At 45.5% G+C, this 9211-nt stretch overlaps 1 pseudogene; it reads left to right on the forward strand.

The window, feature by feature from the left end:
* The first annotated feature begins 446 nt into the window (after positions 1-446).
* Positions 447-593, forward strand: LOC117803609 (annotated as a pseudogene).
* The last annotated feature ends 8618 nt before the right edge of the window (positions 594-9211 follow it).

Here is a 9211-nt window from a genome sequence, read left to right on the forward strand (position 1 = left end):
GGGACGGGCATCAAACACTGAAGGCTTAACTACTTCAGAAACCTTGATGGCCACGCAGCTGGTTTGGTCCACACGGGCAGGAGTGTGTGTGAGCAACCCCATCCCCCAAACTGAGCTCAGTTTGTATGCTGAAGCCAGTAACCGTGGAGGAAGCCTTTTTATTCTGCCCTTAGAAGTGAGCCGATAATAAATCAGAGGGGTGCTGGAGGCCCTCTTCCTGATCATCACTCCCCACAGACTGCGGCCGGAGCACAAGTTTGCTTGTCCCGGAGGAGAAGGAAGACCAGGCCAGATGGAGTAACCGGGCTAGGAAAACAGAAGTACAGGCTCCTTTCTCAAGAGCGAAAGGAGAGGGGGATAGGGATGTGGGGAAGCGGGGAGAGGGAAGGAGGCATCAGTGACCTGAGAGGAGAGCTCCGAGTACATCAGGAAAGGCAACGAAGGGTATACTTACGGGGCAGGGGAGATAACGCCATCACGAAGGTGGTTTTCCCAGGGCGAGGCTTGTATTGCACCCCTGTGATTTCCCCAGATGTGGGAAACTCCACTGCATAATTTGTGGTAGTGGGGGACTGCGTTCGTGTTTTGCCCTGATTAAAAAAAAAAGGCAAAGGTATGGGTCTTCAGGACTTGTGTGTCCCACCCTGTTTTAGAGACAGTAGTAAGGCCCCCCTTACTCTTTGGTTAGGCTCTCTCTTTAGCTGGCACCTAGGCATTGCGACCTGTTCCCTCATTCAATCCATACAACAACCCTTAACAGGTCATGGTTTTTTATTTTTTGTGTGTTTTTTTTTTGTTTTTTTCGACACTTTTGTGTATTTACCTAGATGTCTCCCCTGTGATAAATATATTTGCTCAGGATACTTTTTGAAAAATGGAATCATTATACAGTGTTTGTAACATTTTTTTTCATTTCATCTTAGATATCTTTCATTCTGTACATATAGCTCTCTCATTATTTTGCAGACTGTGGTTACTGAGTATTTGACAGACATTTGAGTGGCTTCCAGTTTTTAGTATTATAAACTAGAACATACGTCCTCCAGATGTCATTTGGCTGATTCCCTCACTTCATGCAGGTTCCTGCTCAAATGCTGCCTCCTCAGAAAAGCTTTCCTAGGTCACACGATTTTAAATAGCATTGCTCTCCAACCCTCTACCACTTCTTAATCCCTTACCCCCTTTTTGATAGCACTAACCACTACTTGATATTTTTTGTACATGTATTTGTTTACTTATGCATTGTGTATCCAGTAGAGGCCTCCAAACTTTCATGAAAGTAAGGACTTTGTTTTGTTTCACCCCTGTGTTCCCAGAGGTGTGCCCAGAGATGTGCCAAGCTCACAGGAGAATCTCCCTAACTATTCACCAAATGAACTAATACAGCGATGAACATTCTTTTATGTATTTTTTGCAAGTCTATATAAACATTTCAGTAGAATTGCTAGGTCAAAGAGTACAAATATTTAAATTATAACAGAAACCATCAAAACAATCTTTTTTAAAAAGATAGATTTATTTATTTATTTGTGTATTTATTTATTATTTGAGAGGGGGTGGGGAGGGGCAGAGGGAGAGGGAGAAAGAGAATCTCAAACAGACTCCTTGCGGAGTGTGGAGCCTGAGACAGGGCTCTATCTCACGACCCTGAGACCATGACCTGAGCTGAAATCAAGAGCTGGATGCTTAGGGGCGCCTGGGTGGCTCAGTGGTTTATGCGTCTGCCTTCAGCTTGGGTCATGATCCCAGGGTCCTGGGATCGAGCCCCACATTGAGCTCCCTGCTCAGCGGGGAGTGTGCTTCTCCCTCACCCCTCCCCTTGCTCATGCACATACTCCCTCTCATAAATAAATAAAATCTTTAAAAAAAAGAGAGAGTTGGATGCTTAACTAACTGAGGCACCCAGGACCCCCAAAACAATCTTTTAAAAATGGTGCCAATTTACACCCACCCCCCCATAGTAGATGAGAATGCATATCCCTACACCCTCCACAACATAAGATAATATCAATCTTTGTAATATTTCCTCTTGATTTTAGAATTTAAAATACATGTGGGTTTTACAGCAAAACAAAAAAGTAAAGGTGCAAATCTCATTCTGGATCCCACTTCCCTCGTTCACACCAGACGAGGTAGGTGCCCTGCTGTGTGGACTCTACCATCACACGGCAGAACTGTCTGGCTCACCAGCTGGGCCCAGCGGCCTTGCCTTCGTCAAGTCTTCCAGTTCTCACCCTCACCTTACCCTACTCTTGCTGGGGTAGGAAGAGCTAGTCCTTAAGCCAGTAGTAATACAGTCTCAGGGATGTGTCTCAGCAGCCCTCGCCCTACGGCTGTACATCTGGGTTTCATTTTCTTCCGTAAAATGTGAATAAAATACCTCTTTCCAAGGGTTCCTTTAAAGATTAAATAAGATAGACATGTGAAGCATGCGGCTCAGTGCCTACCATATAGCTGGCAGTATACCCACTTTCCCAGCTCCTTCAGGCATCGCAGATCTTTGTAACACTTCACACATTTCTCATATTCTTTTTTTTTTTTTTTAAAGATTTTATTTATTTATTTGACAGAGAGAGAGACAGCCAGCGAGAGAGGGAACACAAGCAGGGGGAGTGGGAGAGGAAGAAGCAGGCTTCCAGCGGAGGAGCCTGATGCGGGGCTCGATCCCAGAACGCCAGGATCACGCCCTGAGCCAAAGGCAGACGCTTAACGACTGACCCGCCCAGGTGCCCCTCATTCCTCATATTCTTTTTTTTTTTTTTTTAAAGATTTTATTTATTCGACAGAGATAGAGACAGCCAGCGAGAGAGGGAACACAAGCAGGGGGAGTGGGAGAGGAAGAAGCAGGCCCACAGCAGAGGAGCCTGATGTGGGGCTCGATCCCATAATGCCGGGATCACGCCCCGAGCCGAAGGCAGACGCCCAACCGCTGTGCCACCCAGGCGCCCCTCATTCCTCATATTCTAACCTTTATAAAGCTAAGGGGGAGTGGGTAGGACCTGAATGGTGCTTGAACACAGAAGGCACTCAGCGAGTGGCTGCCAAGGACAGCTGATGTCTGCGTTCAGGAGCTAGTTTGTTTTTTCCACGTACATATTTACACCACCTATCAGCTGACTGGATCGCATACCACCCAGTCCTCTCTACCCAATGAGCTACCAAATGAGCTCATCTTAATCCTGTCTGAGCTGAACAAGGCCTTTTACAGAACTGTAAAACTGACTCACTACTGAGTCATCAAAACAGCACTATCCGAACGCACTCCTGTCGGTACACAAAAGAGCAGCATGGCGTGTCTGCCTTCTCTCCTTTCCCTCTCCTAATGGGACCGAACCCCTTGACTCACTGAAGAAGACTCATCCCATCTTTTGTGCTGCAGGAATAGGAACAAAGCTGGCTGAAATAATCAGTGTGGTCAGCAAACAGCAGCAGTCCTTGTGGTCATCCAGGTCATTTCCTGCGTATGTCACTTACCCAAGAGGAGAGGCCATTAATCAATTACTCAAATGTGTACTGAGCACCAGCATTCTGTTGTGCACTCATGATGCCTCCTGTTTATAACATTTCTGTGAAGTGACCTTTTTGGTTATTGAAACTCACTGAGAATGTAGGGAAAATAGCCCTTTGTGCTTCTGTAAAGGGGAAAAAAGTGTTCTTGGAGAAAGTGGGGCTACTTGGTTCCATCCTGGTAGAAAGGATTTTTAAAATATCAAAGGGGAAGAATGATGTTTTGGCTAACTGCTTTACAGAGCTAGAGTTGTAAATATGCTGAGAACTCCTTTCTCATCTAGGAGTGATATGGTCAGTGCTAGTGTTTGCTCTTGGGAAAAGTCTTGAAGTTAGTATCATTGCCACAGGCCTGACTGCTTACCGTGGACTATCAAGTTTTTCAAGATTCTGAGGCCTGTGTAAGGGCTAAGATAACTGGGAGCCTTCTTTCACAAATAAGGCTGGTTACAGCCAAGATTTTGTATATGTGCAGATACAATTTTTGAGTACCCCAGCATGGTCCGTCATAGCTGAAGACCCTAAGCAAAAATTGAATGAGAGTCTTAAGTCCTCAGACTTTTTGTATGTAGTCCATATAATTGATACAATCCATACCTAAAGGATATAATGAAATGTGCCCTTGATCTACCTGATACAAACATTAAAAGGATAAATAGAAATAGTGTGCTAGTAGTCTTTAAAGATTAATTAAGCATGGCAAGAAGTAATGTTTATTTCATTAAAATACAAGCTTTCAGCTGGCCACTTTTCCTGAATTATATTTCTCAAATTCTTATTATATCAATACAGTTGACCCTTGAACCACATGGGTTTGAATTGGGCAGGTCCACTAATACATGGGTTTTTTTTTTCTATTAATACAGTATGTACAGGAAATGTATTTTCCCTTGCAATTTTTTTAAAAGATTTTATTTATCTACTTGACAGAGAGAGCACAAGCAGAGGAAGCAGCAGGCAGAGGGAGAGGGAGAAGCAGGCTCCCCACAGAGCACGGAGCCCGATGCGGTGCTTGATCCCAGGACCCCAGGATCATGACCTGAGCTGAAGACAGACGCTTAACCAACTGAGCCACGCAGGCACCCCTCCAATTTTCTTTTCTTTTTTTTTTTTTTTAAAGATTTTATTTATTTATTTTAGAAATAGAGAGAGAGAGCACAAGTGGGGGGAGGAGCAGATGTAGAGAGAGAAGTAGACTCCATGCTCAGTGCAGAGTCCAAAGCAGGGCTCAGTCCCAGGACCCCGAGATTATGACCTGAGCCCAAAATCAGGAGTCTGGCACTCAACCGAGCCACCCAGGCATCTCTCCCTTACAATTTTCTTAATAACGTTTTCTTTACTCTAGCTTACTTTATTGTAAGAAGATGATATATGATACACATAGTATTCAAAATATGAGTTAATTGTTTATATTATCAGGAAAGTGTCTAGTCAACAGTAGGCTATTAGTATGAAGTTTTGGGGGAGTCAGAAGTTACCTGCTGATTTTTGACTGTGAGGGGTCACCCCTCACCCCCATGTTGTTCCAGGGTCAGCTGCACTGTCTCTGTCCTGATGTGATTACCCTCACCTTGTACCCGATTTCAGCTGTCCATCCACGTTAAGCAAACTTATTTTGGGGACATCAGGAGTTACATGTTGCATTTACTGACTATAAAGCCGTTGACAAGTATGGATGATTCTCAAATAACACTGGTATAATTAAAATAAACACATAACTTCTATTCAACACTATTTGTAAGGGACAACATTAGCCTCACATTTAAGACTTTATTTTTTTTAATTTTTTATTTATTTGAGAGAGAGTGAGAGAGAGAGAGAGACAGAGAGAGCACAAGTGGGGAGCCTGATACAGGGCTCGATGCTAGGACCCCGAGATCATGGCCTGAGCTGAAGGCAGACACTTAAACTGAGCCACTCAGTTGCCCCTGGCTTCTTCTTCTTCTTTTTTTTTTTTTAATTAGAAATCTAGGAATGCCTGGATGGCTCAGTTAGTTAAGCGCCTAACTCTTGGTTTTGGCTCAGGTCATGATCTCAGAGTTCTAAGATCCAGCCCCAGATCGGGCTCCGCGCTCAGTACTCAGTCTTTTGAGATTCTGCCCCTCCCCCTCTGCCCCTCCTCGAAGCTCCCACATGCTCTCTCTCTCTCATAAATAAATACGATCTTAAAAAAAAAAAAATTAGAAATCTATCAGGGCAGGCACTTGTTTATAGAGAGTTATTATTTCCCCAGAATCAAAAGCATAAACTAGAAAAGATTCAGCTTTGGGTAAAGCCTACTTATTTTTATGAAACACTCCCACAGACTGTGAAAATTTAGTTACTAGTTCTAAAGGATCTTTCATTCAAAAGTACAGGCTTAAGTTAATAAGAATATGTGTATGTATTTATGTGCTTGTCTGTATTAAAAGTATTTGAGAGCGTGATTTAGGAATCTCAATTATAAATCTTCAGGGCAGGAATCTTGCTTATTTTGCTGCTAAGAAAGGTGAATGCACCAACAATAGTGGTATTAAAGCCTTATACTTGCTAAGTCATCTGTCTAAAGGGATAAACTGGTTAAGTTTGTTCTCCCAAAACCTAGAGGCAAGATTTTTACTCAGTTATTACAACATTACCACAAACTTGTGGATTCTGCAAAAGTTGCCTAGCAACATTACAGTTAGGAAAAACAGTGGGTGGAGAAAGAACAGGAAATTTGAATTAGATATGCCCTGGGGCAGGTGGGCGTAACCCCACCCCTCCAGTACAGTCAGTCCCGTACTCGGAGGAGCATGAAATTTAAAAAAATCAGAACAATCATTTAGAATTTCAGTTAGGACACTGCTGCAGTTAAACCATAACACTGTGCCATGTTGTCAGCTGGAGGAGGTAGGGCCTGGGTTTCTTACTCATTTTGGTACTTTTGTTTTAAACAACACTGAGATTTTTATTCCAGAAACATTTGTTAAGTACCTTCTCAGGGGCCAAGGCACATTGGTGGTTGCTGGAGCTCTAAAGACAAAACTTGATCTCAGCCCTGGGTGGAAGGGAAGCCAGACAAGTAAACAAAGAGTGTTTACATAGTCCATTACAGGTGTGGTGGAAAACCTGGTGCACAGAGTGTCTCTTTTACCTAGAAGTGGAGAAAATTAAGGAAAGGTTTTATAGAAGAAATGGTTCTCCCACTGAGTCTTGTTACCAACTTTTAAAGAAATTCCTTCTTTCCTCCAGTCATTCTACACATTCAATGGAAATTTACCTCTCCCATTGTGTGGGTGGACCTGGGTGCCAAGAATTCAAAGCACTGGGGCTGTGTACCAAGATCTCTTCCCTTCCCACTCAGAAGCCAGGCCCTTTTGCTCCAGCCTACTTTAAGGACCTCCCAGTTTAGGGAAGCAGACAGGTGGCATAGTTACGAGTTGAAAAAAAAAAAAAAAGTTAAAAGTGTTTACCTCCAAGAATGGGCCATACAGGGGTAGCCAGGAGACTTCTGTACCATTTGAATTTTATACTGAGAGAGAAAAATAAACCAATCAACCAATATTTTAATAAGGCCTCTATTATCATTCAGAAGACATTGAGCACCTAAGCCGCGTTAGAACACTGCAATAAGCAAAATAGAAAACGTCCCTACACTCAGGGAACTCATTTTCTAGAAGGGGATAGTAGTAAACAATCAACACACTTTGAGATAGATATAGGCCTGTCAGGGGAATAAGCATAGTGTTGTGGAAGAGTGAAGGGGGGTTGTGAGCTTGCATGGACAGCAACAGAGGAGGATACAGAATTCCTATATAGGAGGGCCTGAGGAACATTCTAGTTGGGGAGAGGTTATCTACAGGGCTTTAAAGTTTACTTAGGAAACACTATTTTTACATACAACTTATGTTAAAGATCAATAAAAAGTAGTTTTCTCAAGTTGTTTTTATTTACATTCACATGAAATTGAGAAAATCAACTCAATATGGCCAACTATGCATATCAAAGAATTATATTTGCCATCAGGAGTGAAGGAGAGGGAGGGAGAGGGCTAAAAACCATTCCTTGGCTTTGGCCACCAGGGATCAGGGAATGCCTCTCCTTTAAACATACAAAAGGGGTAGATAGAGTTCTTGTCTTGCAAGAGCTTAACATTGAATTTGGATTAACATGCAAAAAAGACACATATCAGTTAGCAAATATCTGGAGAAGAGCTGTTTACCCTTCACTGCATCCTCAGTTATGTGATCTCAGAGAATCTCCCATGTGATAAGTATTAAAATGTGTTTCCATTGTTAAAAATCCAGCTTGAGTTTAGCCTTTGAAAAGTGTTAGAACATATATGGCAAAGCGTTACTATTCATAAAGTGCTACAGTAAGAAAAACAGACAAAAGAAAAATATAAATGACCACTGGCACATGAAAACTGTCTGACGGTATGTATCAAAACAACAAAATTACATTAACAAACATTAAATATCCACTTACATCCAGAATTCATGAGCCGTGTACTCTAATCCACTGCTAATGAAAATGTAAATTTTTTTTCTGGAGGTCAGTTTGGCAGTTTATATCCTGTGACCCAGTAATTCTCACTTCTGTGAATCTTTTCTAAAAAAACCCCTAAATCCTCAAACAACAGAGAAAAAAAAAAAACCACACGAGAAGTCAGAATATTCATCACGGGGTTATTTACAACTGAAAAATTGCAAGAAATGTGTCTGTGCGACAATAGAGGACGGACGAAATCACAATTTGGTGGGAGTGCTGCGGGAATTTTTTCTCGAGCCGCGCTGGTTTGCAGCGAGGTGCGCCGCTGTCTTTCGCCAACACTCGCCCACGTGCTGGCGAACAAACATAAACACCGGGGCTGCGCGGTGGGCCCCGGGTTTCGTGCCGCCGCCGACTGCGGTGCCGCCGCTCTTTACTCTGGACCAGACGTGGGGGAGGGGCTGTCCCCGCCCTGGAGACACACCGACGCTAAGCGCCACCTGCGGGGAAACTGAGGCTCAGAGGCCTTCCCCACAGCCGGCGTCCCGGCCGCGAGCTCTCGGGTGTCGGCCTTCTCGCTGACTTCGGCGTCCACCGTACGCGGCCCGACCAGTCCGCAGAGCTCCCGAGGCCCGAGTCACCGTTTCCGGCTCACACCTCTACCCGGGACCGGGACGGCCCACAGCCACGCCCACAACGCCCCAGTGGCCCGCACCAAACGGACGCGAGACCGGACGCCGCACTCCCGGGACAGAGCCCGAGGGCTACGGTGGCTCCCCGCTCGCGCTCCGACCCCGAGGGGACCAGAAGTGTTCCCCAACCCCCACCTCAGACCCCAGAGCGCCTGAGGGACCGCGAGCAGGTCTCCTCCAGGCTGGCGTTCGGCTTGGCCCAGCACACCCGGGACCCTCGCCCCTCCCAGAGGGCGCCTCGTCGCCCCGCCCCGCCCCGGCGGCGCCCGGCCTGTTCGCAGAAACCGGCTCCCTCATAGGCCCGCGGCGCCGCGCCCGCCCAGGCCTGGCTGCGGAGAGGGGGCGGAGCCAGCGTGTTCGCGCCAAAATCGCGTAGTTGATGCCCTCCCCCGCGGGCTACGTCGCGCCCTCCTTTTTTTTCAAACCCGGGGCTGGGCGGGGATTGGTGGGTCGGGCACTCACGTGGTTAACGGTCGCGGGAAGCCGCGGAGCCCGAACCTGCGGCTGGACCTGCGGAGACCCCAACCTCGGTGCTGAGGCCGCCCCGCCTCTGCCGGACA

The sequence above is a fragment of the Ailuropoda melanoleuca genome, chromosome 8 (genome assembly GCF_002007445.2).
Source record: "Ailuropoda melanoleuca isolate Jingjing chromosome 8, ASM200744v2, whole genome shotgun sequence".
NCBI lineage: Eukaryota > Metazoa > Chordata > Mammalia > Carnivora > Ursidae > Ailuropoda > Ailuropoda melanoleuca.